A 26764-nucleotide genomic window follows, 5' to 3' on the forward strand; every position below is an offset into this window, starting at 1 on the left:
TAAATTTAAAGAAATTAAAATAATTACTGTCGCTTCTCAATTTGTTTTTGATAATTTTATGTATGTACGCAAAAACATAAATGATTTTCCCAGAAATTGTGACGTACATTCTATTAACACTAGGAACAAAAATAAACTTGTTACTACAAGTGCCCGATTACACAGGGTTAGTAACTCTTTTTTGGGGCAATGTATACGTTTTTACAACAGGATCCCAGAAAACGTTCAAAATTATTCAATTATAAAATTCAAAAGAATCGTTAAGGAGCGTTTGTGTGCTAAAGGATATTACAACACTAATGACTTTTTAGTTGACTGCACACCTTGGGAATGAAATGATCGCCTCCAGGCTGTTTCAAATAGCTAAAATAGAATTATTATTGTAAATGCAAAATGAAAAAAAAATATATATCCCGCTGAGTTTCTTTGGCCGGTTCTTCTCAGGTCCGAGGTGTTAAATTCCGAACCGGTGGTAGATTTTTGACTATCAATAAGCAAGTGTAAACACTTCTATATTGAATAAAGATTTTGGACTTTGACTTTGACTTTGCATTATAATTTATTAATCTGTTCATATTAACTTACCGATTTTTTTTTGATTTGTTAGAAAAAATTGTTGAAATTATTTTTATTTTATCATCGCTAACTTGAGTACATTTATTTGTCTACCAATTTCGCTTCATTAGTATCCATCGAAAAAAATCGAAATTATGCTTTTAAATATGCTTTTGTCATAAAGTTTTAAATTGAAAGTACTTTGATTTAACTAAAGTTTTAAATAAAGAATCGTTCGAGCAAGTTTCGTCCAACAAGTTCGCTGCGAACCAGGTCGAGTCGACGGCGTCTTATAAAAAACTAAAACTTTAAGTGTACGCGAAAATACGTGAGCTTCATAGAAAATTACCGACATTTGGCATGAAAATATGATTCCTTAAGAAATCTCTCACAACCTTTTTTAGGAAAATGGTCGTTATAGAGGTAAAAATTGTCGAGTTACCTCAGGACTGGGGTAATCAGGACGATAACATTCAAGCGGGTGTTTGTTCCGTGAGAAGAATTTTTCTAAACTTATTTGGTATTTGGTATTCTGAGGACGTTCCGCCCTTCGTTATTTGATCGGTTACCTTGGGTGAGGTAAAGATGTAGGTTATCACAGAGAAAGGAAACAATAAAATACTGTAAAGTTACTAATTATGTTTTTATCAATAGAACTGAGGTTATACGTCTTAGGGACGAATTCCTTTGTGAAAAAACGGTTTCATTTGATAAAGAATTGAAATACATACAAGATATCTTAGTATTTTTGCAGTCCATTTATAAAAGTGGACCATGCTTTTAGAATATTTACCATTGAACAAAATATAGAATACACACACGCTAAATATTTGAAATATGTTTTTATAATTTTGATAACAGTAGATGATGTAAATATATAATTTTCCGCGGATTCGTTTAGGTAGGTAACCATATGGATTATTCTAGTAATAATTATTTTTCAAAACCAATATTATAACATGCACGGGATCATAATGGTTGTACACCCTATGTCCGTAATTACCTATACTGGCTCATAGTTAGCGCCTAGGGACGTGTTGCTAGTGTATGGAATGTTTAATATTCTTACCTCTCTCTATATTGTCTCTGAATCACTTATCGCTAGTTGATACTTTTAATTATCTGCTTTCCGAGATTAACAAACAATGACACTAGATTCGTTGGACTTGCTGTTACGTATTAAAATTTGCCTATGGCCTTCTACTTCCATTATCACCATACAAGTTCCATCGTACCAGTCTTTATAATATACTCAAGCGTAAAGCTATATGAGTACGAAGTTTAGCTAAATATGTTTTGTTTGAAAAATTTTTGAAATTGAAATTGTAAGATATTTCGCACTAAAGTACATATAATATAAGACGAGATGTAGATACTGGCAACTATTTTGATTCAGGTCTAAGAAAATCAGCGTTGAATCTAAAATTTCGTTAGATCGCTGCATGCATACAAATGGTACCCAAAGTTTGCGTTTGGATGTGATTGGAACGAAACTCGCTTAGCATCGAGATGAGACTTGAGAGATTTCTAACGGTTGCTTGTTGTTAGTTGATAATAAGTGGCAGGTGATTTTATCGGTTTATGTTTACTTTTATATAAAATAAATTAGAAGATTTTATATTAGTGAAATATCTTATACAATATTGCCTTTTAAAATGGAATCTGTAATTTTCTTAGTGTTAATGTAATAAAAATACCGCCTGTACAGAAAGAATAGCAATATAATTTTAACTTACACGTTAACATTATTGCTAATGCAAAATGGTAAGGGGCCTCTTTAAAGTTTCGCTGATGTTCAAAACACACTTAATAACTGTAAGCTATAATGGGATTGTTCTGAATAAAATAATACCCGAGGGCACATTCATGATACTTACGGATTAAAATTTATATTTACTTCTTTGGTTTATTGGTTTATATTTAAAAAAAAATAGGCTCATGTCAAAAAAAAAAAAACATTGATAAATAAGGCATATTACTTAGTTCTTGTTGATGTCGAGGAAGGATTTATTATTTTTTTTGTACTTTATTGACATATTTTGTAATTAAGATGGTGTAAAAGAGTCGGTTTTTTCAATGGAGTCTACTTTCCGAACCGGTGATGACTTTCAACATTGTAACATGACGAACCAAAAGTGCTGTTGATTAAGAATATTTTGATTTATGAGGTTGGTATTCGGTATTTATGCCAAGAAATTATCATATTATCACTAAATTGGATACCGTGCTATCAGCACTATTAATTCACACAAGCGTTAAAAGCAGTCCAATTATAATAACGAGGGGAGTCGCGGGACAGCCGACTGATACGATGTTGCTTGCTCTGTATAAAATAACATAAATGATGATATAAATAAGATCGTAAATATTTGAATAACAAGAAATAAAATTGTTCTTAAAACGCGTGTGAATTAAAACAATAACATAAATTAAGTTTAATTTTTTTATAGAACCCTTAATGATAGAAGAGATAGATATAGAAATAGAGGGTGAGGTCGCCTGACGTAACGCTTTTGGCTTACATGACGACTGCTGTAAGTTAAATCACTTCGAAACTTGTAAAAGAATTTCATTCCAAAAGTTGAAGATTTATTTTGAAACAGCGACTTTGAAAAATCTTTTATGAATATTTAGTGTTGTATTGGATTAAGCCTTTCTAACTGCAATGTTATATGTGAATGTGGCTAATAAACAGGAACTTTAAAACAAACATTGCCTCATCGATCCTAATTTAGGCATAGTTTAGAATTTGTGTATCCAAAACATGCCAAACGAATTTGTAACGTAATGAAATACAATAGAGTAGAATTTTATATTTCTATGTTAAATTTAATGATAGCCAATTTTGGTTAGGTACGCCTATAATTTCTGATTTGGGATTTTAGTTTTACGATTTCTAGTGTTAATGACTCTGAACTCGCTTTATACAGTTATTTAGGTTTATAGCTTTGATTTAATTTTGAAGACTAATTATTTGATATTGATCTGAGATAAATGCTAAGTTGTATTCATGGATTTTAACATAGGTTATGGTAGTACTTTTTGCACGTTCAAGTAGGGTATCAAAAGCAATGTTCGAAGCAATGCACTCATTCTAACCACTGGGCCATCTCGACTCTTTAAACTATTGAGAGTCTGCATGCCTATAAAAAAAATAGAGTCATTGCTTCTATCAAGAACAATCACTCGACATAAAATTGTATTTCTAGTACGTTTCATTTTTTTTGAGGACAAGCGTAAGTCTCGCCAGATACATATCGCTGTCAGACGATATCGGTTAATAAAATATAAGTATAGTTTGTTCTTGAGCTAATAATAAATATGTTTATTGTTAGTTAAAAAAAATATATGTTATCCACCTTCATTGGGAAACAGTAGAATAGGTTCTAAACCCTCTTCTAAAAAGGAGAAGATACCTTATCAATTATAGAAATATGTCAATTAAGCTCTTTCATTTGAGACCCCAAAGCTTATCATAATGGTCCGTTATATATAAACGCATAAAAAGTACGGATGTGTGTGTGTGCTCCAATATGTGCACAATGCCCTGAACAATTGGATATTTTATTAATTTTTTGAATTTGCCCTGTCGCCAAAATGATCAAGTTATCTTTATCAAATTCTCAAAAATATTATTTATTTTCGTCACCTGATATTATTCATTCCCGAAATATATCCGAATGAATCCATAAATAAATCCCTGGGAATATATGGAACTTGCGGAATATGGGTTTAGTACTCGATGTGTAAAAAGGTCGAACGAAAACAGTCCTATTTTCATATAACACTCCTGATCACAAATACCAAAACACCTGGAGGGAGCATTTGCATGTTATTGTGAAAATATTCCGAAGCTTGTTTTTTACTTTCGTTTTGTGTATGCTTCGAGTAAAATTAAAACTACTGCAAGTGTTTTTTATTACAAATAAGACTTGGTAGATGCTTTATTGAAGAAGTTGCAGTAGTGGGAGCGAACTGGGCTTAAGACTCTTCTGGAGTAGATTTAGAATGTCTATGCAGTTTGATTATACACACGTGACATAATATCATCCGTGCAGGTTGTCAGGAAGAACTATAAACACAAATTAAGCACGAATTGGTCCGAGGCCGAAATCGATCAGGACATCGTCAATAAGGAAATCGAAGCTGATAACAGATTACGTAATTATTTTTTTTAGTAAAAACATGTTACATTAAAAAAAAATCAACTAAATGTCATTGACGAAGTTATGAAACGGATATTACCGACCGCTTCGACAGGTGAGGTCTTGTCAGATGTCGAGCGTGACAAGTCTAATAGCCTGCCGCGTCAAGTGTGCGGGATATTTTGTGGAAATAATAAAAAGCTTCCCCTACGTTGTGTTACATTATTTCTATATAAGAAAAAATAAAAGATTAGCTTGCTTCAATGTTAAATATGTCTCAAATGTTGGAATCGCTATAGCAATAAAGCTGCTCGCACACTATAAAACTGCTGAATATCCTTAGTTATGATGATGCATTGTGCAGTGCACAATGTTTGAATTTTCTTGGTGGCAGTGCTTTGTGAAAGCCCGTCTGGGTAGGTACCACTCGGTCATCAGATATTCTACCGCCAAACAGCAATACTCAGTATTGTTGTGTTCCGGTTTGAAGGGTGAGTGAGTCAGTGTAACTACAGGCACAAGGGACATTACATATTTGTAAATGAAACTTTTGTAAATCCTTATGTATTAAGTATTGGTGCAATAAAGAATAAATAAATAAATAAACATCTTAGCTCCCAAGGTTGGTGGCGCATTGGCGATATAAGGAATGGTTAATATTTCCTACAGCGCCATTGTCTACGGGCTTCTACCACTTCCTATCAGGTGGCCCATATGGACGTCCGCCAACCTATGCCATAAAAAAAATCAATCAAATTGTTAGGCGGATTGGGAAATGGATCTTCTCACGGTAAGTAGTCACTTATGCTCATAAACATTGCCACTTTTTTTTAATTTATTATTATTTATATTATAATAAATAAAAAAAAAATATATTGTTTGGTGATACAATATATGATGGTAACCAAGATGGGCTGGCGTAAAGCCACTCACCAAGTAAACCAAATAAATAAAAAAATTAAATTTTGGAACCGGTCCACAATCCGATCTCTAAGTTTTCTCTATATCCGTGACATTTTCAGAATATTTTGTTTTCAACTTTAGTGTTCATAACAAAAAAAAATGTTTCAGCTAATTTATAAGGCGAGAGAAAATGTCCGCTTCATTAACCCTTATTAGCTGGAGGTTTGAATTCGCCCCATCGAAAAAAAAACATATTCAGATCTGAAAATTACAAATTATTATTGCTGAACCAATTTTATTTATACAAATTAATAAAATTGAAGTATATTTCTGATATTTCAAAGTAACTACCTTGTTTGATGTTAATATGGCGAGTTACTTAAACCAAACCGCGGGTTTCTCTATTCTGATATACCATATAAATATAAATAAATTAAATGTTTTGGCCATTCCTATGTAAAGGTCTGTAGAACTGTTTTACCCTGAATAATAAAGTAGTTGTACTTAAACGGTAACTATTTATGGTAAAACACTCCCTAATCATTCGTTGGGCTTTTCCCCATTTATTTGCAGAATAATATAAAATAAAAAAAGACTTAAAATTATACTCTCTGGGAGTAAATTGTAAATAAAATTTGAGTTCATAAAAATGATATCCTGTATTTATTTTTAGAGGTGGTATATTTTTTAAGCACTCTCAAACAAAAACATATTATTTTCCCAATCGGTTACATATATAAATACATTTAAAAAAATCGATATGATAATCTTGATTTTACTCGGTAGGGTTTCGTGCTGACATTTTTTATCACCAAGGATTTTATTCGGTGTTGTTGTGTTCCGGTTAGAAAGGTGAGCCCGTTTAAATACAGGCACGAGGGACCTCATATAAGGAGTGGTTAAGATTTTTATGGTGCCAATGTGTATAAGCTGTGACCACTTGGAGAGATTTAGTGACCTTTTGTATGTTGCAATAACAGATAAATATAGCCTATTACTGCTAATCTTTTTGAGCATACGATTCGGAACTTTTTCCATCACGTTGTTTTAGTGGATGTTGGTGCCTAATTTGCATTTGAGACATGTTGACTTTCTTACAATGTTCCACCGTACGAGCAACGTAGAAGGTGGTTTATAAATAAAATCTTTTCATAAATAAATACACTTTAATGATAATCGATTAAGTATTTAAAGGATTTACTAATTAAGGTTGATCAAATAGTATTACTGAAATAAAAAATGACAGCCTGTGAATGTCCCACTGTTGGGCCCTTTAGCGAAGAAGGTTTGGAGCTTGCTCTACCAATCCGGTCCAGCGGGTAAGTGGCAAGCAATCATTACATGCTAGTTTAACTATTAATTACTTGTGCTTGCTACAACAATGTACACATATTTCGGCTTAAATATGATCTGATATTTAAACATTTGCTTCTGCTGCATACGTCCTACCAAAATATAGATTGAAAATATTTTGATTGCTTCTACTGAAAATACTTTTTTGTTCCAGAACACAATAAGTATTGATATGAGTGTTTTTGATTAATTCTGATTATTAATAACTGATCAAGATATCTTGCTATAATTTCGGGAAAAATTAATAATTTCGGGAAACTCGCAAACTCAAACGTACTAAAACAGATGGGAGGCAATCTGATGTTACTGGAGAGCATTCACGGGCTTTCTGTACGTATTGAACGTACCATATACATACTACCAAGTTACAAACTTCGATCTGCTTCTCTGAATTTCTTGACTGGACTTAATAAATTATGATTGCATCCACGATATCTAGTCTCGTATGTTCGACTACTTGGAAATCCGCCTTCCCTCTATTAATAAAAAACTATGTAATACGTCTTTGTTGATATTTCATAATCAAGTTATCTCTTTTGGCCCGAGTGAATCGTTGCGTTACTGTAGGCTGTCTACCTAATGATGTTTGTTTTGGGTGGCGCTGCCGCCGTTACGTGTAATGGCCTATGAAAATGACGGTAATCAGTGACGCGATAAGCTTTCTGAAACAATTTTATCAATGGTTGCCGCGTAATTTGACGCTTTATCTAGATTGGAATGAGGGTGCTCTGATCGGCGTATGTTTAACCCATTTCCAAGTTATGGTTTTTTTCTATACATTCAATATTAAATATAACTCGGACAATAGCTTAAAAAATGTCGCACAACATTTGATTTTTCGTGGGGTGTTTAAAACTAACTTGAAAGGGACAACTAGCTGTTGAAGCGTATAATTAAATCGTCTGGTTTTCATAAACTGTACTTTCATCACGCATTCATCTAACTTTGTCATCTTGTTAATGTAACAGCTACCGGTTTCATCTCCATCAAAGTTCATACGAATACGTTACTTTATAAACTTCATCATTAGAATTTATGATGATTGCTATTGAAGCCAATTATTTATTCTATCACATTTAATAGTTATTGAACTAATATTCAAGGTCACATAATATTATATATTTTGATTGTTCCAAAACATTTTTATAAATGATATTGTGAAATAGTGTCATATCTTTAAATTTAAATAACTTCTCATACAAGTATACCAACGTTTAAACAACTTCTTCTGTTGATCATATAAGCTTAATATAAGCTTTATCCATAAGTTCTGCAAGCTATTTCCTAATGACCTCTGTCTTACATTTTATAAAACCTTATGATCGAAAATTACAAATTCAAGCCCAGGCACACACTACTGATTTTTAAAGAAACCGTGGACAATATCACCTTGAATACCTTCAAGTTCGATGAAATTCCGCCCCATTTGTTAACTCCAAATCTTCCCCTCAAAAAGAGTAGAAATATTGAGCTCTGTTAACTTCTCTATCACACAAATTGGTCTTCTGGTCTTAATGATCAAACATCAAATAATCTATCACCAAACAGCAATATTTAGTATGTTTGTGTTCTGGTTTGAAGGATGAGTCACATCTACAGAAACAAGGGACATAACATTTTAGCTCCCAAGGTTAGTGACGCATTTGGAATGTAAATATTTTTTAATATTTCTTATTGAGCTAATGTTTATAGGTGTTTGCGACTTCTTTCCATCAGATGGATACGAACCACCTCTACTATTTTAAGTCGTGAGAATAAATCTTTACCCCGCGTTGGGACATATGTATGTATGTGTGCGTTACTATACGCCTGAAAGCGTATCTCTACAGTTCACGCTCATCGCTCTAAGTCGGCTCTTTGTTTTACCTTCGACCCTTGTCACTTTGAACATTTTTGTTGAACTACTTTTCGCATAATAGATTTATGGACATTCATGATTTTTATTTTTTATTCATAAAAATATTTACGGGTTATGAACTCGTCGTCGTTTATTTCTGTTAACTTGGTTTGATTTGAATATAGGCTTCGTTTGTATGTTTTAGGAGGAATATAGTACATTAAATATTTTTCAAAACCGCAATTATATTTACTTTTATTTTTAAATTGTATACCTTTTTTATAAAGACATCTAAAACATTTTCGTGATATATTACATGAGTTTATAAATATCTGAATTCTGAATATGTCTAATTTAAACGGAATTCTGCCACATGTAAATTCACCAAGCCTCACTGGAGCAGCGTGGTGGAATATGCAAAGTCAAAGTCAAAAATCTTTATTCAATATGGAAGTGATTACACTTTCTTATTGGCACCGGTTCGGAAATTAACACCTCGGACCCGAGAAGAACCGGCGAAAGAAACTCAGCGGGATATATATTTTTTTAAATTTCATTTTCACGATTATTTTAGTATATACAAACGATACGATGCTCCTAACCTTCTCCTTAAAAGGGAGAGGAGGACTTAGCTCAGCAGTGGGATATTTACAGGCTCTACATGTTGTTGTTGTAGGAGTATTGGCAAAACGCTGCAATTGTTATGCTTGTGTAAATATACCAACTGTCATGGCGATTGTTTGATCGGTGCAGAGATTGTTGTGCTGAAGCGGTGAATTACAACGAAGAAGATAGAAGAACAACCACAGATTAAGAGTAGGCTAGATAAATATTTGAACCAGCCATGCTTGAAAATGATAATAAATGATTATAAAATTATTTACACTTATTTGAACAACAAAAATACTTTACAGCTTATAACGGCACAATTACATGAACACAAACTAAACTAGTTTGTGCAAGTTTGTACAAACGGCTTGTGGTTTCTGACGTGATAACAACCTTGTGAATTATTTACTTATATATAATATTATCATATTTTAATAATAATGTTGCCTGGTTTTAATTAAGCTTTAATAGAATTATTATTCCGAAAGCGAACGTTGAAATCGAATCGAATTGTTCCAGATAAGGTTTCATTTTAATAAAAAAAAACAAGAGCATTTAGCGACAGACTGTTGCTGATGCTGCGATTGTTTGTCCATAGATAACTTATCCTACAGACGTAACAGAATATTTGGAAACTTATAGAATTGTCAGAGACATTTGCTTGGTGATAGGGTTTGTGCAAGGTCGTCTGGGTAAGTATCACTTACTCGTCAGATATTCTACTGCCAAAAAGCAATCCTTAGTATTGTTGTGTTCCGGTTTGAAAGGTGAGGGAGCCAGTGTAACTTCAGGCACGAAGGACGTAACATCTTAGCTCCAGAGGTTGAAGGCGTATTGGCAATATAAGGAATATTTATTATTTCTTTCAGCGCTATGGTCTTTAGGCGGTGGTAAGTATTACTACCATGTGACGTTTCGTCCGCTGTACTGTATTATAAAAAAGATAAATATTTTATAATGTTAGAAATATTAGCACAAGAAATGAATACTAAGCTATCTTGAGTAAGAATAACACCAGGAACAGTTAAAGAAAAAACAATGAATCAATTGAAATGAATACTTTAATGTATTCAATGATATTTTCGGAACAAAGTTTTTCATCGCAAGTTATGCCGAATGAGAGTCAAGTAAATATTACATTTACTTGACTTTGACCGTCACGACACTTGCTGAAGTATTTTCGTATACAATTCCTTTGGTAACTCGTTGTGATTGAAATACTCTTAAGCGATAGAACTCATGTTCAACGTTATATGATTGGTTGTTAATTGAATGCAAGGTTTATTAAGAAATAATATATATTCAAAAAAAACTTCACCTTAGCGAGGTCTTCTTCGACATGTTTCGTTTAATGTATTCTCATAAGTTTTAGCAATAAGTATTGGTCCCTCGAGCCGGATGTTAACAAACCAGACGAAATAAATCATATTATGTTATCTGGATATACAAAATTCATCTTACATTTTATTACATTTTTATTTCTAAACCTAATTCTTATTATTTTCTACCTACTTATACATCGGTAATTTCTAAACATTATTGTTCAGACATGAAATACCTCATATTTAAAATTAAATATATTTTTAATCAATTTACTTTGAGTCATTTACAGATAGACCAAGTTAGATTGTAAAAAGAATTAAAAATGCGTATCAACAATTTCATTTCGAATTACACGAGTTAACTTACAAGGCGTCTAAACTCTCTGAAGTTGTTTAATCTATGTTTTTTCCTGGAGGACTGTTACGTTCGCGAAATGCCGACGCTAAAGGCACTCTCATTTATGACAGGTGGCGCGCGAGAGTATAGCGACGACAGAAGTATAATAAACTCGGAATTTAAGAATTTCAATGTTGATAAATGCTTCTCTGAATGTAAATTTAGGCTCTTCTGAATATAAGTTGGTTGTTTTAAATTTTTCGCTCCTTATTTACGAAAAGGAGGGTATGTGTAGTGGATAAAACACGTGGAATTTGACTTAAGATTGCGGGTTTAAATCGGGGCAATGAGTTTTCATTTGTTTTTTTAGTGAAATTCTTTTCATCGTTCTATATCAGCCCAGATCCGTTTTATATGGAGTTTTATGATTAGTTTTTCATTTGCACTTAAAGATACCTATGTATGTACAAAGTAAAGTATTAAAATCTTATCCTATAAATATCCGTGCTGCTACTGCTGAGGTAGGCTTCTCCCGCGCTCTTGAGAAAGATGTTTAGGAGCATAATTTAACACGCTACTCCGTTACCGGCTGGTGACTACATATGTCACAAATTTCCATAATTAACACAAATTAAGCTAGTGATAATTAAAGAAATAATTCGTTTAAGTGGTTCTTCCCCGGGCAAGGACTACCAGTGGTAGTTTAACATTTAATTCAGCACTTTAACTTAACGATTCATAAGTGCTTTTATGAGCCTACTTGAATAAAGAAAATTTTGTTTTTGGAATACCATTTGGTACCTTAACCGACAGAAAATAAATGCTTATACCTTCCACCAGTCAAGTAGTCGCTGTTAAAATATGGAATATGGCGGATGGCGGCATAGATAGAACAGATAGACACGTAAAATATATTGCTCGAATATCCCATGCAGCGCGAGAAATATGAACGAAATTAACATAATATTATGTTCTAGATTATGCTAAGCCTCCCTTAGTTCTGAGGTAACGTATAATACCACTGTATATATATTTATGTATAAGGAGATATGTTTCAAAAGATTCCATGCAATAATATTTTTTCAGTAATATTTCTGATATAAAATAAACTGTCGCTGTTATTTATTTAGTAACGGGGGTTAAACACAAAAACTTTAAAAATAATATTGGTTACTTTGCATCCGAGGCTACGCTCGAATTTTAGGGATTAGTCATCAGGTTAAATCCTATTCCTTGGAGTTCAAGCGTATTTCATACCAAATTTCATCAAATCAGGTTCTGTGATTTGACTGTAAAAGAACCACACACAGACAGACAGACAGACAGACAGAGTTACTTTTTAAATAAATAAATATTGGACAACATCACATACATTACTCTGATCCCTATTTAAGTAGCTAAACCTCTTGTGTTATGGAAAATCAGAAGTAACGACGGTACCGCAAACACCCAGACCCAAGGCAACATAGAAAACTAATGAACTTTTTCTCGAACCCGGGACCTCGGAGTGGCGTACCCATGAAAACCGGTGTACACACTACTCGACCACGGAGGTCGTCATTTATAATATTAGTGTAGATTTAAATTTATTAGTGAGTATTATGAGGTGACAAAAGATGTAATTACATTAATCATAATAATAGTTATTTTTTATTATTAATAAGTACATTATTATTAATTTATTATAATCAATTATTTACATGTAATATTAAAATTAAAAACTATTTGTATTACACCGAAGAATTGGAACTTCTCTGGCGCGTACATAAGTAGGTAGACGCACCTTTTTTTGTTATTTTATCCAAGAAACTTATTTCATTAATTTTACTCCATATTTTTTTATTGGTTTAATTTAGTTGACAAATATTTAATTACATCTGTGCGTCAGGTGACAACCACACGTTTTATAATTCTGATTATAAGATTTTTTCCACGATATAGCGTTAATTGTGATAAATATCAACAATTAATTTTCCTAGCTCTGCGTGGAAATCATTTTTTCGCCCTCAAGCAGATTGTCCCGATAGTCGATAGCTAAACGGTATCTTGTCGTCGGCACTCCTGTCACGTCGCTCGAGGGCGAAATTGAATTATGCACTTCTAAGCCAATCCGATAATCTCACCCGTAAACACAGATACAGAACATTTATTTACCGTATTTTTTTATTGCGATGATTTTAAAGTCATGTTATCTCATTAACGCTAATATATATGGAGTATATTTCTGTAACGACTTAACTAAAAATATATAAATACATACATTAAACTTATATCAGAAATTGCAGCGCTTTTGGAGAAGAATTAAGAACTCAATAGTAGATGCGCTTCGCAGTTTCACTCGCTTTTAATTTAGACTATTGATGTGATATTTTTTTTTATTCTCTGGAAAAATGTATTTACGCTTTTCCGCCCACGAAAAAGGGGGACATTTGAGACTTACTGGCAACCAAGTGCCGGAATACCCACTAAAAACCAGCGGTACTCTCGCCGTCCCTTTGACGGATGCCACAGGATCGCTTGTGCATACAACCGTGGATGATGAAAGGCGTGAAATTCATGTCCTCGTGAATTATTTATTTATTTATTTATTTAATATTTGGGAAACAAACAGATATAAAATATAATCTGATTACATAATACAATTTAAATATCACATTATCCAGCGAAGTTTCCACCGATTGATAAAACATAAAATGCACTCAAATATTTTAACACAATAAGATAAAAAATATTGGACAATATTAAAAGTATATATATATTATTTACTAGATTATAAATAAAGAGCTTACAATACTGAAAATTAAAAATCTTACAAACATATAAATGCTCTAAAATATTTGTAATAACATGTTTAACAACTAAAGCCCGACTACGAAAAAATGCCGGTCTGAAACGTACGAAACACAAAAATATTTTTGACCGAAATTTTTGTGTACCGACTATACAAATAATTCATCAATCAACTAATTCTTAAACTACCCAGCCCTATCAACGGTTCAGAATGTGAACTATTGAGAATAGCCGTCAAGAAACTTAGTATTTACTCTTTTTTAATAAATTATAATTTGGTAAATGATATACAATTGACAAAATAGATGAATACTAGGTAAGCCCATTGTATGTTAGTATGTCAATAAACATCCATGTCATAATATGAGGGTTAATTAATATACTAATATACTATGACAAAAGCAAAAAGATATTCATTGATGTACTAACGAGATTGCAATCAAAGCTTTTAAAAATAAACCATCTAAATAGTACTAATTTGTTCGTTGAATTTTGACGTTCCCTCGCGTTTCGCAGGTGGCGTTTGTACAACCAATATTGACTTAGTTCAAACAAAACAACCTCAAATTCGCTGCCGCGGGGCTTCGGCGATCGTGGGTTGAATATCCGTCAGAGAAAATGAAAATGATGAACTCTGATAGCGCTACCATATAAAAACGAATTTATCGGTATTGATGTCATTAAGCTTGAAATTACTATTGATTGATTTCCATACAGGGTATATAAATTTGAATATATATTATATTACGATTGATTAAAAGAGTTACTGCTCAGTAACTTGCTGGTTCAACTCCATAGTATCTCCAGTCGGAACCGGTGGGAGCATTAAACTTAATTGTTTAATCCGTCCCAACTTCGTACACTTAAAATAAATAATATTATTACAGTAATATCGTAAAATATGCCAACCTGGTGTAAATCCTATCTTCCGATAATTAATATTCCTATGTATAATTCAAACTTTATATTTTCATTATGACATTTTACAAATTCTAACATTGTATTTAAACTCACAATCGATAATTTTGCTTAATTTAATTTATTTTTAACATTTTGACATGAAACCGTATTTAGACTGTTTTCCTATTGTCTCTTTATTTTTATTAATTTTATAATGTTTCATTTTATCAATTAGCTTTTTACAATGTTGACATATATTTCAATTTCCAATTATCTTAGAACACCTGTAAAAAAAGTAGGCAATCCATTTACTTATTATGGCTTTTGGTTTACTGTGTATTTTTGTTGTACTACTTGTTGGTGTTGTCAAATAAATAAATAAATAAATAAAACATATCTCAGCCGACACATACCAGTAAAAATCCTAGCGCGCATATTTTTTTGTAAGGAAAATCGGCCACCTCGTTTAAGTGGTCCACACCAGCAATATTGCCACCGTAAGAAATATTAACTATTTCTAATATTGTAAACCTTGAAAATTAAGATATTGTGTCCACAGGGCACCCAACATAATAATATTAATCATTGTTGTTTGGCGAATGAATATTTTTTTATTTTCGAAAATCATTACCATATTTCAGACAATTACAATAAAAAAAATTGTATATATTTAAACTTATCCATGAATTGGTCCATTTATTGATGAAAACCATGTGAAAATCCGTTTGGTAGTTTTTGTTTATCGTCCTGACAGATAAAGTAATCAAATCAAATGAAATCAAATCAAATTTATTCAAGTAAACTTCACAACGAAGTGTTTTTTAATCGTCGATATGAAAAAACTACCACCGTTTCGGAAAGCAGCCTCCAGCGAGAAGAAACGGCGAGAAACTCGCATAGTTGGTCTTTTCAAATAAACAGACTTACAATGCTGTTTCTTTTTTACAAAAATTAGTGTCCTGTGATGGAACCCGAGCCTAAATCCAGGCGTTTTTATCTAAAAAGTACTCTTTTTAATGAATAATAAGACTTATTTATTAATTTAGTCTTAATAAACTTTTTAAATTTCGTAAATGGTAAATTGGTTACATTTCCCGGTATCTTATTATATATGCGTATACCATTGCCAAAAACGTTCTCTGTACCGTATGCAAACGGAAAGTAGTTACAAGTTTATTCTTATTAAACTAGTTGGTAAGAGTTGGTGTCTGATAGTGTAACTTATGATTGACTAAATTATATATTGGTGCTTACGTATGCACAAAGATACTTTCCTACCTCCTACCTTCAACAAAAACACACATTTTCATCTCTCCACAACTTCCAGTATTGTTTGCTTCAGATAGATCCAACAGGTCCTGATTTCTGGATTATCAATCCAGCAATGCGTCGTTTACAATTATATTCTGCTCAATGAGAATCCAGAAAAAAACTTGGTGCAACAAGTAAACCTCCACACAGGTAAAGCCGCGTGTGAGGTATCACAGAATATATATAACTAAACGAATCTTCAGATTTAATTTCCTAACAATCATCAGTACAAACAATCTGAATAAATCGAATTTCGGTAACGACACGATTGCCAATTACTTTGTAATTTAAAATAAATATGTACGAATTTTTTCGCCTCCGACTTCGTTATCTTCAAAATTTGATATGGAAATAGAATATTCACATTTTCCGTTATGAAAATCTTATAATTATGAAGCTCGTATGTAAATAATACAGCTCAGCTGAGCGAACTGGTGTGTATTAAGATATGTCGAACTATAACGCGCCGGGTTTTATATGACATAATGTCATAATCTCGTGACGTTGGTGGCTCATTGGCAATGTAAGGAATGCTTAATATTTCTCACAGAGTAATTTTTGTTTTTTACTCTCCCTTGAATCGCTCTATTTATTGATGAACACCGCGTTAAAATCCGTTATCTAGTTTAATAGATCTAAGCATGCACACTGAAGGAAGCGACGTTATTTTATGCTATCTAGAGAATGATAAATTAGAAAAGATCGCTGTTTTTTTAACGTGCATCACGCGCAACCACTGAATATTATTTAAAATTGCTTCCATTAAATTAAGTGATTCAGAGAAGATTTTTGGCTAAACAATATAACGTAGAAAGAAGCCATAGCAACGCGTGGCTGGGTTTACTAGTAATCTATAAATGTTGATTTTTAAAAATAATACTTGGCCTTCGATTGATCGTACTCATCGAGATGGGTGGGTACAACTACTTAAATAATATATTAATATTCTACTGCCAAATAGCAATACTTACCAGTGTAAATACATAAGTGGTATAACTTCTTAGTTTACAAGGTCCTGACTACCTATGAAGTTGTAATGAAAAAAATTACTACTTTACATTTCAAATCAATAAATGATAGTTTAGAAGTAGACATATTTAAATTTGGATTATACATTTTTGTTTCGCACAATTCGCCCAATTGGTGTAGTTCCTGCTTCTATTTTTGAAGCCAAGGGAAGTTGTATAGCTTGGATCCTTCCTCATTAAAAACAATTACAATCATAGAAGCTTATTAAGTATATATTTAAATTTCAAGATAAATATTTATTTTTAAAACTAAAATTCAGATCCAACTTTACATGAAACATTATTCCAATTATTAAGATATTCTTAAGTATACTTAGGGCTCAGACACATTCACAGTTAACTTGCCATTGAGATTAGACATATTCCATTTTAGTGATTTTTAATCTTGGAGCATGATTTTTTATGTATGTACTTACCATATATTATTTAAGTTACATTTAGGCTATCACATTTGCCGTTAGTGAACTATATTTAAGATAAAAATAAACACATATTTTAGTCTGGCCACAATTCGATTTTCAAGTAGCGACAGCAAAAACTTCATGAAAACACAAATGCCGAAAAAAAAAAAACGTATTATATACAGTAAAACCTTTTCCCAAACGCGTTGCATCTCCTGGTATATATAAGTTTTATATCTATTGATTTAGTAAATTTGTCATAAGAGAATAATAATAATAATAATAAAATAAAATCTTATAATAATCTTGATTAATATGATAAGAATAATGGAAAAAAATATTCCCGTTATTATCTTTTAGTACCGTAAACGTCGTTACGTAGAAACCGATAAGTTATTTTCATAATAACACTTTTGTTCAGCAAGAATGTAAGAAGCGTACAGCTGACCTCATACCGTCAATGCTCTACCAACTATCGGTTCTAATCTAATATTCCTTGATTCTATAATCACTCAGTCTTCCAAATCAGCACACAGAGAATTAATGCCTGAGATAGTAGCAGCTTGTAAATGCCCCACTGTTGGGCTAAGGCCTCTAACTTTGAGGAGAAGGTTACGAGCTTATTACACGCTGCAGGATGCGGCTCCATGTGGACGAATTTCGTTGAAATTAAACAGCATGAAGGTTTCCTCGCAATGTTTACTTCACCGCCGATCTCGTGATGAATTACGACTATAAACAGAAAATCAGTATATGAAAATTATTGGTGCTTTTCCGGATTTAAACCCTCATACATCGTTTAATATGTAAGCGTTCAGAAGGTCAGCAAAGAAATATTAAAACTACGTCTCACGATCTTTCAATCTAATAAGAAGCATACCGTTTTGGAAAAGAAATATTTAATCAAATTATTGAGTATTTACTTGGTGGAAGACCACATTTAAAAAAAAGTATAATAATGAATCTAATAAAATTTCAGCAACTCTTTCCAAAAATTGTATTTCATCCACAAGTAATGCCCAATAAAAAACGGAACGCCGCATCTGCTGACGGTACGGAAGACAAATGGCTCTGCTTTCCATTCAGAGCTGAAGAGACATGAATTATTGAGGCCTCTCGGATTGAATTAAAGAGCTTAAAAAAACATGGAACTAAATCCCGCTAAGCTGAGGGTTTTAGTGAAATACGGGGAATTGGTTTGTCTTTATCTCATTCTGGTCTTTATTATCTTATTACGGATTAACGGCTTTTAGTAAATACTTAATACGGAGACGATGTTGATTTGAGACTAAATATTAAGTACATTTTTCCTTCGAATCGTTTAACGGTTAATTTTCTTTTTCCTCAATATATTTACAGAAAACAAATTTTTACTTACCTTATCACGTTGCTTTGCATTTGCTTATGTTTATCCCAATAAAAACTCTACTTCTTCTACTATTCGTCTTTATCTCGTGCCATATTTTCTTATCTATGGCATCTTTTGCACGTTCTCTTCTCTTTATTAGTTTGCTTTATGTATGACCCTTCCATCTATGATAATCGGGTTTCTTTCACGAATTATTTTTTTACGTTTCTTCTCTCCATTTAATATTTTAAAATTTCTGGTTTTTTAACACAATCACGTCATCTTTTTTTTGGAGATGAGGTTGTGTTTGAAACGAAACTGGTTTTGTTCGTATCGGACGAGCAAACGGGTTATCCGATGGTAAATGGTTATTACTGCCCATAGACAATGGCGCTATAAGACATATTAACCATTCTTTACATCGCTAATGCGTCAACAATCTTGACAACTGTGATGTTACGTCCCTTGTGCCTGTAGTTACACTGACGCACTCACCCTTCCAACCGGAACACAACAATACTCAGTATTGTTATTTGGCGGTACCTACCCAGACTGGATAGCACAAAACCCTACCACCAAGAAAATAGGTATCTTCTGTGTTCTGTTCGTGTCTCGACGGAACTTTTGTTAAAGAGCGAGAGGGCGTAGTCACCCCTCTCGCTTTTCTGTACACATCAACTACCTTACGAATATTTTAATGATAATAAATGATGTGTTCAGGAATATATTTTGAAATATAAGTATGGTTAAGGAACTTTCAACAAAAAACAGCAGTAGATCTTATAAAAAGTCAAGTTTTGTTTGGGGATTAAACGTGTTCATGACTGAGAAATATGTATACCCATTAGTTAGTCAGGGTCAGTCAAGCCACCGACCCGTGTCACGATACGTCGGGCGACCGTAAAATATCTTATGTCTTTCATTTTTTCCTAAAATTCACCAAGTTTTTCGTTATATTTAACCCAGATTTGTTTTTACGAAGCATGGCTACCGAATTATGTCTAAATAAAAGTAATACGCCCAAATCTAAATTTTAGGGGTATAAAAGACAATCTATGCTAATATGATGGATCTAAAGAATTCGTTTATTTAATTGTTCAATCATTGGAACCACCAGTCGGTTTTTAGAAAGTCATATTGCATTGAAACTTAATATTACTGCTTTAAAAAAAATCAAGGCAATCCAGACTGATTTGATGATGATATCAGGATATAGATCGTTAAAACGTTAAAATTTGTTATATGTGTATGAAAAAAATAGTTTCCTGAATCGCGCTGACGTTTGGTTCACTCCGATAAAAATAAAGAGTCGCAACTTTTCTAATAAAAAAATTGGAATTCTTGGAACGATTTGACTTAATGCGATTACCATGTAGTATATCAACCGGCACTACGGAAGTATTTCAATCTTGAGTGTACAGGGTGTTGGAACTTTTTTATGTATTTTGTATACAAGGGAGCCTCTTGTTTCTTGAACTTCAAAAAGAAAAGAATTAATGCCAAAAAACTTAAGTCAGTACACAGCGATTATTTCACACAATTTTGAATATTTCGTCATGAAAGAAAACGAAGGATCGTACAACATACAAATATTATTTTGTTATACAAATTATTTATTTTAATATTGAGTAATTTCTTATCCATTTTTTAATGTTTTAATCGTTGTGGGACATATATAACTACTTAAACATTATAAGAAACCGACATTTATATATAATACATTAATTTACATTTTGACAAATTAAAAAAAATCCAGTTTAGTCATGTATGTAGCGAAAATTATTTCAAATAATAATTATACGAAAATTATATTTATCTCGAGAAGTTACTTATTTAGATGAAGGACATAAGGTGGAGAGAAAAACATTGTTTTATGGAGCACCGCTTCATAATTGATATCTTGTATATATTGTATATTTTAGAAAATTTCAACTCTGTTGGTGTATTTATTGAGTTGATATTCGATTGGCAATTCATGATGGTTATTATTTCTTCAAATGCCAGTGTCAATGGGTGCTAGTGATCTCTTACCATCATCAGGTGACCAATTGCCATTCTATCCTACCCACACCGTCACCCCATTTTAGGCAAATATATATAAAATGACCATTGCGAACGCTTAAAGTGTAGAATATGTTGTATATAAATTATTTATAAACTACAGTACCTGATGATACGATTGATAATAAAATAAAAATAAATAAAGATAAGAAGTCGGAAAAGTTATTTTTGATTCCATTGAATACGAAGTGCTTTTCAATAATTCAACGATGCATCGCGCCGGTGTAATGGAATAGAAGGGTGAGGTACGAATCGAGATTTTAATTCAGGAAAATGTTTTAAACGGTCTTGACCTGGTTTTGAAGTATCTTGGTTTTTATGTTGTGATATGCAATGAGTTAATTGGTTAAATCGTATTTGCCCATTTTAAATTGTATAAGGGCTAGGTGGAGCTGGAGGTAGAGGTTTGTTCAGGCTGGTCGATAGAATTAGCCCCTTCATTTTTCAGCAGAGCTCTATTGAGATGGTTAAAAGGCATCTTATCTGATATGTACCGTGGATTCCAGCAAGCGAAACCACGAACAATAGCAAAAATTTTATTATACACAATACATCAAATTATGGTTTTTTGTTTAAATTATTAAGCTTAAATTAAAATTAAAATGCTAGTAAAAAAGTTGGTTAATTTCTTGGCAGTTTTAAATTCGTTTCTGATTCGTTGAACAATGAAATAACTATTTATGAACCTGTTATTTTTTGTAAAGTCTGAACAAATATTTTTCAGACACTTGTCAGTTATAGAATACTTTGTTTAATATTTTTTAAATTATTATTAAAAGAAACATCACAGACGAAACGGCGAAAGGAATAGCTCGAGTTTTTATTTACCCGAAGTGGAAGTTTTTGTCATGAAATTGATAATGTATGTAAACGGGATTTCGTTTAATTGGTAGCATCGAGTTGGGTTTACGAAGTTAGGTAGTTGAAAAAATAACGCACCTATGAAGTTTTACTTAAAAAAATCCTTCCCCATCGAACATGAGAACATCAAAACGTAAAACATGAAAACTTAGCGTGTACTAGATTTGAAGTAGCAACTCCGACTAAGATTCTCCACTAAACTATGTTCGGTCATTGATAAATATCAAATCAAATCAAATTCCTTTGTTCAATATACAAGCAGTATACTTACTTATTGATTGACAAATTGAACACTATCACCGTTTTGGAAAATATACCCTGACCTGAACTTACCTCAGAAGAGCTGACGAAAGAAACCAAGTTGTGGTATAGTTTGCTACTTCCACGAAACGTACTTCCCACGATGAGAATGACTCCGATAATGAATAAAGAGTTTAATGATATAACACTTCTTAGATTTAATTGGATTGGAAGTGGTCACCACCGCCCATAGTCATTTAGAAAGATTAACCATTCCTTACCTTCGCCAATGCGCCATCAACCCTTGTTGCTGTAGTTACACTGGCTCACTCACTCTTTAAACCGTAACCCAACGATACCAAGTATTGCTTGGCGGCAGAATATCTGATGAGTGGGTGGTACCTACCCAGACGAGCTTGCACAATGGCTACCACCAAGTAAAATGTCGACTATATACTATAAATTATTAATAAGAAACCGGTTTACGTTATTCATTATATTTCGTATGTTATATAAAATATTCGGTAAAGGAATTCCTTGTTTATATTTGGACGAGAAAAATTATTGGCTCGCCTTAGAAGAGCCTAATTTGATTTAGCCCTCAGCGACGTGACAGGAGTGTCGAGATAGCCCTTCGCTATCGAGTCGTTTATTAATAATAATATGATTTATTACATTGTTTATGGTTTAATAAAAGTCAAGACAATAAAGAGAATGTCATGAATTGTTTTTTCTTATGAGCTTATAAATCTTTAACACAAGACATTCAACGGTTGTTTTAAAGGATTCAGTCATTTTTTTCACTAAAATTTTTATGTTATTGTGATTATGTAAAACAATTTGCGTGTCTTGACTGAATCGTATGCCGTGTATAATCGTTTTCAATATTTAATGATTTTACTAAATATATATTTATTGGTTTTCTTGAATAATGTTATAGAATTAAATCCTCTCGTCGCGTCTATCCGTTTATCTGTACGCAATAAACTCAAAAACTACCAAACGCTTCTTGTGCGGTTTTCAGAAAATATCGATATTTATATTCGTTGAGTATCCTGTCATGGCCATATTACTTGCAGCGTCTCGTTCTAGACCATGACGGTCTCACAGAAAGAGACTGCACCTCAATCCGATTCCATTTCTAACTGCGCTTACTTATGATATGACAAGATGTATTTTAAGACCAAACATCTCTGAGTCTTAACGCTTAAGCGTCCCATGACGATTTGCTTTTTTAATTTACATTTTACCTAACCTAACATAGGACAGGTTTTAGGTATAAAAAGTAGTCTACGTCCTTGGAATTTAAGCTTGCTTCTATACCAAATTTTAGAAATTTGGCCAATAGTTTAGCAAAGTATAGTATTACAATAGTTTTTTTTTTGTGAAAGCACGACAGACGGACAGAGCTACTTTCCATGACCAATACAATCTGTTCAAGTAGGATATTATTAAACTGAGTTTATGTTTAGGTATTACAGATTAATACGATAACTCTAACTACGAAGTACAAGAACTTTTGTGAAAGATATCAATAAAAAGTCTGGACTTGAACAAAGATTATTCACAAAAATAGTGTAACTACTAAAAATTCTCAACGAGCAAGTTTAATTGCGAGCTATGTTAAAGGAACATTTTACTTCGAGTTCCGTTTAATATAACATGCCTTCAGTATTAAACTATTTAAGCTGAAGTTAAGCTGTTGCATTAAATAAATACAAGTTTCAACAAAATAATATCTTGTTTTAAATGGATTGTTCGCATAATTTAATTAAACAATTTCGCCGTCAAATCCAAGTTTCCTTTGAAGTGGGAAAAATATTATAATACCAGTGTGTGGCTGCGGGTCTCAGAACAGGGAAGTATCTGGAAGTGGTCTGTAAAAGCACTTTATATTAAATTTAATGCTGTCGACTTCCCCCATGTTATTATTAATTTTAACATTTGTTTCTATGTCATGGATTTCAGTGAGTATCGTTGTGTGTATATATCATTGATGAAACGTGCACGTGTGAGGTGAAATTCTAAGACATTTAGTAACCAATGTTGGAGCAGCGTGGTAAAATTCATTCCAAACTTATCCCTTTAAGAAGTCGCCTTTGATAGAAGCATGAACTATCCAGGGCTGAGTTTAGAGGCACTGAAACGACTAAGGATTGTAAGCTACTAATTATTCTCTAAATAGTTTACGGAATAAATTAAACTATTTACACAAATATATTAAATACTAAATACAAACATATTTAATGTTTGCTCGTTAGAATTGGATCTAGGAAATTTTATTCGAATGGAGGGGTCTTTCTTTTGGAGGGCTGTAGCTTAGGATACCATCCACTGGAACTATCACTAGACCATTACCTTTTCCACAAGGTCGCCTGTACGAGAAAAGTCTTTTACGACGGACGGACAATAAAGTGTCGCCTTTTGTCTTCTATACATTTTTTATCACATTGTACTTAACAGGTTTTATTAGAGTGCTGTAAAGCAAAGTTATAAGTATACTTATAAGAGCCGAGATGGCCCAGTGGTTAGAACGCGTGCAGCTTAACCGAAGATTTCGGGTTCAAACCCAGGCAGGCACCACTGAATTTTCATGTGCTTAATTTGTGTTTATAATTCATCTCGTGCTCGGCGGTGAAGGAAAACATCGTGAGGAAACCTGCATGTGTCTAATTTCAACGAAATTCTGCCACATGTGTATTCCACCAACCCGCACTGGAGCAGCGTGGTGGAATATGCTCCATACCTTCTCAAAGGGAGAGGAGGCCTTAGCCCAGCAGTGGGAAATTTACAGGCTCTTTATGTTATGTTATTGTTATGTAAGTATACTTGAAGAACCCTACACACGTAATCCTGCTTCTATACGAGTAATGAGTTTATAAAAATTGCCGCGGCGATCGTTTGAACGGTAAAATTGAGTTATTATGCTGCTATCTAGGAGCGGGTTACAAGATTAATACTTAAAAAACAAGAAAAATACGTATATTTGACGATTATTATTATTTATGTAATTTTTTTTTTATAATTTAACTTGGAATAAAGTATTATTCTTCTATCTAGGGCCGAAGCAAAGTTTTTCTTGCCATATCGTATTGTGTTGTTAAAATTAACTTGGAATACAACTTTTATTAATGTACTAAGGTTCATTAATGCCTCCGCAGACTTTAAATATATTTAAAAGATTGTGATTGACTAAGTTTTACTTAAAGGGACAAACATTAATTTGACTACAATTAAAGGTTCTTCTATTTATAAAAATAGTAAAAATAATAGAGATGTCATGGGGTTGCCGCTTTCGCTGTAAATAAATTATGAAATAACAGGTATAATAAATTAAATTATCAAGGTTCGAGGATAATAAAATCTAAGTGACAAAATTGTTTTTTAAATCACGTGTGGATAAAAACAATAACAATTAATATGTTTCAATCTTTTTTATACAACCATATACAACTGTAGAAAGAGACAGATATACAGAGAGGGAGACGGAAAGATCGCCTGAAGCGCGCAGAATGGATTCTCGTTACTTGACAATTGCTGCCAATTCACTCTACTGTTAGCCGCGTGAAAGAACTGAGTTCCAAAATATCGAATGTTTAAAAAAACCTTCTACTCAAAATGTATACGAGATACTTTTAAAAGTATCATAAAAAAATATCTTATATTATATTATAAATAATCTGACATCCTGTGACAGTTCTATTATTTATTTATAAGAAATGTTTTACGCAAACACTTTTGTATACGTGCTATTTCTGTAGGAAGCTGTGTTCTGCCTCGAGGAGTGTGTAAGACAAGTCGACGCGTTCAAAGGCGTTAAAGAAAGCCGCGCAATTGAGGAGAAGTTAAGAAGAAGCTTATTTATATTTAAACTACTATTATTTTTGGAATTAGTTTCATAATTTCATTAAAACGTTATTTCCTTAAAGACTGGTCCAAATGATAGAATATCATAAAGTTCGCTGACACAGGAAATCACAAAAATATAGATCATGCTCAAACAAGTTCCGCTTAAAACGCTGATTAAGAGCTTAGCGATAAATGTAAAAGGATATTGAAAAATCAATTAAAAAAGTCGGCATATTATTGCACGATCCAAAAATTAATTCCGTTAATGACGTGTTTGACGTTTCTTTTTTTTCATTTTTAAACATCAAATTCATTCAACACAGACAAATTTGAGACCGTGCAGTCAAATGTTATCAGTGTAGCGAGTTACCAGTATTATGTTAGAAATGAAAACTATAAAAATATAATGGAGATAGACGGAGAATGGTTGCACTCGACGTTAGAAAACGTGCGGAGCTTACAGCCAGCTCGTGACCACGATACTTGCAACACCGTCAAAACGTCGTCACTAAAAATATGGAGATATGAAGTCGACTAGCTCGAATAAAATGGATAACATCGCGAAATATAAGGAATACAAAGGTAATACGTATTTTATTGTTTAATAAGAGGATGAAATTCGCGTTTGTCACGTCAATAGTTTAAGTTTAAAGCGGATGAAACTGCGAAGCGCAGCTACATTTATAATAATACTAGTTGTCGTCTGTGGCTACATTTGCGTTTTAGGGGTTGGTCATTAGGTCTTAGGTATAAAATCAAAATCAAAATATATTTTATTCAAGTAGGCTTTTACAAGCACTTTTGAATCGTCATTTAACAAACTATTTAAAGTAAAGCTACCACCGGTTCGGAATGTAGATTCTATCGAGAAGAACCGACAAGAAACTCAGTTACTCTTTTTCAACATCTAAAAA

At 32.7% G+C, this 26764-nt stretch overlaps 1 protein-coding gene across 1 annotated transcript in view; it reads left to right on the forward strand.

Moving 5' to 3' along the window:
* The window catches only part of LOC113403186 (uncharacterized), a 183210-nt gene that overhangs the window by 58018 nt on the left and 98428 nt on the right, over positions 1 to 26764 (forward strand). The window lies entirely within an intron of this gene.

Source organism: Vanessa tameamea, chromosome 24, assembly GCF_037043105.1.
Source record: "Vanessa tameamea isolate UH-Manoa-2023 chromosome 24, ilVanTame1 primary haplotype, whole genome shotgun sequence".
Classification (NCBI taxonomy): domain Eukaryota; kingdom Metazoa; phylum Arthropoda; class Insecta; order Lepidoptera; family Nymphalidae; genus Vanessa; species Vanessa tameamea.